At 42.0% G+C, this 6683-nt stretch overlaps 1 long non-coding RNA gene across 1 annotated transcript; it reads right to left on the bottom strand.

Annotated features, from left to right (window-relative positions):
- Positions 1-303: 303 nt before the first annotated feature.
- On the bottom strand, positions 304-4046 carry LOC128147486 (uncharacterized). Its single transcript, XR_008237029.1, has 3 exons — positions 3781-4046; positions 2095-2207; positions 304-816 (listed from the first exon to the last, which is right to left on the bottom strand). It is a non-coding gene; the product is annotated as an uncharacterized LOC128147486 (long non-coding RNA).
- Between the last annotated feature and the right edge of the window lie 2637 nt (positions 4047-6683).

The raw sequence follows: 6683 nt of genomic DNA on the forward strand, positions 1-6683 counted from the left end.
GAGTGTATGCTAGGGCAAAATGCGTGACAGTGAAATGTGATCTGAAAGTGTCAGGCTTGATGTGAAATGATAGAATGAGTGTGTGTTTTCTCAGGAGACCATGTCATAGCCATGGTTAAGGAAATGATGAACTGTATTTTGAAGAATTCTCATCCCTTCTTTTAAATCAATGTGGAAAGAAAAGTAACCCCCTTCCGGGGATTATTCCCTTCCCAGAAGCTGTTTACATAAGAAAAATGCATCAGGAATCAAATTCTAGGGGAACTTCTTATTCTGATGGGGATTTTTCTTCTAGTTTAGTAAGCAAGAAGAACTATATATATCATGCAGAAGTTACATAAATACTGGTCAAAATGAAGAAGGGATGCCTTCAAAAGCCCGTAATTGAATCTCACACATAATTGCATGCTCACTGAACCTCAGGCTCACGTACCGCTGCCTTGCATCTGCAGAAGAGTTCAGCCTTTCTAACTCTCATGTGGGAGGCCCACCGCAGTCATGCATCGCACACTCACACACACCAACATTAGAGCCTCCGCAAAGCGGCAAACAAAACCTTTGCCAGATGATCCGTCGCATTGCTCCGGTTCCCCACCTTTTCTCCGGAGTGCCGTGCCCGATTCTCACGCCGGCTGTGGAACCCTTCCCAGCTGCCCTGGTCAGATTTTGTGCTACTGCACATAGCTTATTATTTTCAGATATTCCTAATATGTACAATGTGAGGAAAAACTGTTGCATGGGCAACGCAGCTAATTTAATGGGTTTGGGGTTTTATTCCATGTAGCGGGTTTTGTCTGAAGGTCTGGAATGTTCACCCTTTGGGGGAAGAAAAAAATGAAAAAAGTGAAATTATTTAAATGAATTATTTGGAGGGTGAAGAATATTCAGGTCTATTGATATTTTAGTTGGTTCTTACAGACAGCTGCATGTTCGCCAGCTCATACATGCGTTCACGTTTTACCCTAAAGCTGCCCTTTGACGGATTTCCCTAGCACTCCCCCACTTCCAGCAGCCACCTCTCAGTTCTGCAAATATTATTTGCACTGAGATATGTTCAGGTCCGTAGATGATATACTTTTCACGTACTGTTTGCCTAAACGATTTCCCCACCTCCGTTTATGTCACCCTCGGGTACACCAACGTGTAAAGGTCCCGTGCTGGGGGTCAGCGCAGAAGGGAACCCCGACTCCATCCCTTCCCCTCCGGCCAAGCCCACAGCCGCACGCACAGCCCTTTCTGCCCGCTGCAAGCTGGGAACCTCCCGGAGCATCCCAGGAGCAAATCTGTACCCCATGCGTCCGGGAAGGGAACGCGATATTGCACGTCAGGTCATTTATAAGCAAAAAATATTATTAGAAGAAGTTTCTTTTAAAATATGGTTATCTAAAACTTTTGATTTGTAACTTTGTTCCATTTTTCCACGTAATAAAACAAAAAGAGCATTTTAAGGTTATATCATTCGACACCAGGGGAATACACAGGATATAGAGCAAAAGTTATGATCTTTTTTCTTTAGTGTCCCAGATAATGTGCTTTCATATTGCTGACAATTTTTACAAGACTTTTCTTCCTTGTTTCTTGGGAATGGGCAAAGGAACATCACATACCGAGGCAGGACTCCATCATCACCTTACCCTCCTTCCAGCTCTTTCTTTGTTTCACGTTCTCATTGTATAACATACCTCTCGCAAAATTAGTCTAGGGCTTCAGGCTGCCTCCCTCTATTATAACCGTTAGGAGACTGTGATAGAGCCTAATGTATCTCATTTTATGAGAAATACTAAAAGGATTTTTTTGCTACATCCATAATCATTTTATTTTTCTGAGCATCAAGTGAAGGTGATAAGGCAGAGTGAAATTGTGAAGGGACATTAAAATGAATATTTTTTTCATCTGTGCAGCCAATATTATGCGGTCTGGTTTGGGGGACCCTTCCCATTAGGTTTAGGAAATACGATCTTCATCACTCCGTAAAATATTTCTGGTTACTTTGAGTGAAATATGTAGAAGTTATTTTAGTTTTTGTCCTTTAAGATAATTTTTTAAACCCTCTAGTGTCAGCCAAACACATGAATAGTCAAAGTCCTTACTCACACTTAAAAAGTACTGAAGCCTGATGACTTGAACGTGTACATTAGAGATTCTCCGGCAATTTTATGGTTCATATATCTTTCATTCAGTAGAGCGTTAGCTGTCTGTTCTTCTCCCTGGAAATAGGAGAAAAAAAAACAGAGCCACCTTAAACACCAAGGTAGGGGGAAATAAATACTTTATGATGAATTGACCTCCATGTTTGCTAAGTAATAAATTATTTCTTACATTTTAAGCTAAAATAAAAGTTGGGTGAGGGAGCAGAGTTGGTAGGACTTTGACATTTCTTCTGGTGCTCCTTTGCTGTATTTATATCTACTGTCATTAAGCATTGACTCACCCTCACTGAATACCCACGCTACAAGAGAATTCACAGACGTTTCCAGTCGTGCCCGCTGGCAGCAATGCAGTGACGAGCACTAACAGCACCCACCCAGCCAAGATTTGCAATATTAGTCCCCATCCCCACTTCACAGAGCGTTCCTAAAACACTCCTGAGTGTTTTTGTTTAGAAAAGGTGCAATTTCCAGCATGCTTATGCATCAGCGATGCATGACCAGCCTTTTGAACTTGCTTTTTTTTGGTTGACTGCATCTAGCAGTTGAAAGTTATTGTGTAGAGGTGTTGCCTTTGGGCTGGAAGGGTGCAGCATCTTCTGGCCAAAGCCACGGTCCAGGTACGGAAGGAAGGAATTAGGGAGAAATCCACGGTGCAAAGACCTTGGCACGAAGAGCTCATCGGCTGTTGGCATTACACAGTCGCAGCTGCTGGTGCGGCCCCTCATGGTAGATATTTCTGTTTTTAGGCAAGTATTGGGTACAATGAATTAATAGACTGTAATTATTACAGTTTTTCAGAAAAAAATGTACTCCATCTTACCACCCTTATTTCTGTATGCAGGCGAGGGAAAAAATTATTTTATTGTTAAAGATGAGTTAGAAATCAATAGAAAGGAATTGAAGGGACAATTATAGATAAGTTCAATAGATGCGTACGCAGTACTGAAATAGAGTAATGCTACAGTGAGGAAAACAGAGATTTTATGTCCCCTCACTTTTCTTCTGAGATCTTGCCCATTGTTACAGTGGTTTATTGTTAATGTCGGATTTCACCAGAAGAAATTCAATGCGGCTTTTGCAATGGTTTTATTTCTAATACCTTTCTTTAGTTACAGACTGCAAGATTAGACCTAATTTTTCAAATATTATGTATAGATTTGATTTAACAAGGTGTTTTGCTCTGAATTTGCATTTAGAAGGAGACAATAATGTATATGGAATAAATGTACAAACTGAGAATAGCACAAACATTTTGCAGTTTCACTGATCCTCATATTTTATTGCATATGAGCTGTATCCCTGAAGGAGATAAGGGATCCAAGCTTTCTGGGTAGCCAGCTTTAATGAACAAGTTCATACCTTTGAAAGGGCAAATGCTCTACGAGGCAGTATGACTGCAAACTTTTCAGAAATGCCGATTGCATTTGGTGAAGAAGATCTGAGTTAGGCATTTGATTAAAAAAAAAAAAAGATTTTCCTCTCTTAATCCTTTCAAGTGAGGAGGAATCTTCACAATAAAAAAAAAAAAAGAAAAAAGACACATTGCTCTCCACGTGATACCCGAAAACATCTGCCATCTCCTGGGGGCTTGAGGAGAAACAGAAAAGAAGCTCATGAAATATAAAATTACCTTGGAATCCATATTAATGACTACAGCTTTTCTTCCAGTGGGCTCCACTGTACTCTTCACCCTGCGCTTTACGTTGCTGCTCAGGCTCCCCGGCACTCAGAGACAGCAAAGGAGTTGTCAAAAGCCCCGTGGCAGCGCAGCTCGCTCTCTTTCGCGGGAATAAATCAGCAGCCAGGGTACGTCTGGAGAAATCGCAGGGTTTGCCGCAGCAGGCGAGGATATATCGCAGGGCTGGTGCTGTGGATGAACAGGGCCGTGTAACTCGTACGGTGGAGACCCCCCCTGCGCGGGGGCCAAGACGGTAACGTCCTTTTTGGTGTTGGATTCTCGTGTCGGGTCCATCCCTCAGCAACTTCCCGCGGAGGAAGGTTTAGATGCGGGTGTGCTGTCTCACTCTCCCAGTTGGGAGGCTGATTTTTTTTTTTTCCAGTCGTCTGGTACCTCTAGGGAAGCTTTTTGTCTCTGGAGGTTTAACCAAACCCAAGGGAAATGAAAAAGAATATAGTTTCTCCTCATTTAATCTTATTTCACTAAAATATCCACAGATGTGGAGCTGTGTGTCCTAGATAGCACATCCATCATTCTGCTTTTGCTTGGATAACGTTTGCCCTTAGGGACTCCCAGGAAATCTGTCTTAAAATTACCAAACCTACCGTCATCTGAAATTACGTAGTTTGTGAGTTCCAAATCAGCAAGAAACTTCAGCTTCCTTCTTGTTTTGCTCCAATTTAGCTAAGGATAAGAAAGGTGCCTTGAAACTATTCAGATTAATTTTAAAACTCAATTGAAGCTCTGCTCTTTCCCATTTGGGGCAAATCCACTTCCACTCATGGGACGCCCGTGCAGGAGCAGCAGTGTCTTTCCTTGTCGGCGTGCATGGAGCTGGATCCCCCGGTGCCCTCTCACTTTCTGTATAGGTTTGCTCAAACTCACTTTTGCATCGACCAAACCTGTGCATCTCCACAGGAAAACTTTACCCTTGCACAGGACCTGTACACCAAAGGAAAATCTCATCCCATGGGAAAAGCAGAATGTAATAATATGCTGGTAACCAAGAAATTCAAAATCCTTTTCTTCCACATCTCATCAATAGCTGACAAATGCTGATACGCTTGAAATGGGGCAATGAGTGAAGAATGAAATCCTCCAGCCTCTATACAGTGTAATCCTCTAAGTGGGAAGCCCAAATTTTGGGGGGTTTTGGGTGTGGGGTCAGGGAAAATGGAGTTGTACTGTACAAGGAAAAAGCCATAATAGAATTAGAGAAATGCTGTCTGAGGTATTTTTACTTGGTTCAGACAGCCAGCAAACAGGGGAAGACGTGTTTTTTCATGTTTTAGAATAGCTCTCTCAACAGCCTCCAAGATAATTGAAACAAGATGTTCAACTAATGGATTCTTTGAAGATGCAGTAGGTGCCTGAAGAGAACCTGCCGTCGAGTGATGACAAAACCACGAGTTATTTATCAGAAAAATAAATATACCTCACTTACCTCTGGCGAGCCCAACCATGACAGAACTAAGGATATATTCCGAAGCACTCTTGCCCCTGCTCCTTCACAGTTTGCAGTTACCCTTCCTTCTCCTTTCCTTAACTGAAAGTTGAATAAAGCATCAGGTAAGTTTTACTTTCTGATTCGAGGAAACAATACAAAGGATTAGACTGTGTGATCACAGATTTTCTTTTTTATATCTACTTTGACTGCTCAGATAAGCCTCAGGGACTGCCTGTATGCCCTGGGACGAGCGTGCAGGTCTGTGGGTGTGACGACAGCATCGTCTGATCTTGACTGTGGGAGGGCTCCTTCCAGACCCACTTTCCGATTTTAGTTTTGGGTGAGTCCTTGTGCACATTTCACAGAAGAAATATGTCTACCTACCTTGCATTTCTGTCTGTGATAAATGACCAAAGAATATAGTTCTAACTATAATCTGAAATACTTAGAATGGATAAGAACATACAAAACCAGCACTGATCAAAAAGAAAAACAACCCCAAAAAACCCAGGGAAAAAAGCGTCCTAACATTTACTGCTTTCCAATCAACCTTTTATTTGTACCACCAATTATACTGTATATGAAGATACAGGAGCAATGAAGACATGACACACAACCTTTTAAGCAGAAGCTGTACCACTGTTGCCAAAAATATGCAATGTGGGATTTCCTTGCCCTGCTCAACAAGAGGTGGGACAGCTTCGGATATCGTTATGATCCCAGAAAGGTAAACTAGCTTTGAGATTCTTTTTCTACCCTTTCCTGCCCTTTGTCTGGTCCCACAGGGCGGTTATCCCTGCCTTCCCCAATTCAGTCTGGTGGAATTTCTACTAACTCTGATGTACCAGCGAATCCAGCCCTAGGAATGAAGGCTGCAGTGATGTGTCCTGGTCAGCAGGTATCCTTTTACTTGACAGATGTTCGCCTGGTATTGTCAGAAAATACTTGAAGATGACAAAGGACCAGTTATGCTGCTGCATATAGCCCGATACAGCACCATATGTAAAAAGGCACTAAGGTGCTGGGTGGGAAATGGGAGGAAGAAAAGATGGAGAATTACAAGTGTCAGGTGTAGGAAGAGAATTTTCAGGAAATAGCACAATTTAACCTTGCTGAAATTTGATGGATTTAGGACTTAATTATAACTGACCAGGACACAGATGCTTATACCAAAGGTCAAAGTGAGGCAGCGCCACGATACAGGAAAAGTACAACCGACAGTCACAGTTTGACTTTAAGAAAGGAAAAGCCAAAATAAGTTATACCAGAGAAATTCTCTCCTTACATGCCCAAAAGTCACAGTTAAAATAGTAGCTTGTCCATGTCAGAGAGTGTAATACAATTAAAACTATGTTTATTATGAAATTGTGACCGAACTCCTGCTTTGAGAAGCAAACTACTGAAGGAC

The sequence above is a fragment of the Harpia harpyja genome, chromosome 10 (genome assembly GCF_026419915.1).
Source record: "Harpia harpyja isolate bHarHar1 chromosome 10, bHarHar1 primary haplotype, whole genome shotgun sequence".
Taxonomy (NCBI): domain Eukaryota; kingdom Metazoa; phylum Chordata; class Aves; order Accipitriformes; family Accipitridae; genus Harpia; species Harpia harpyja.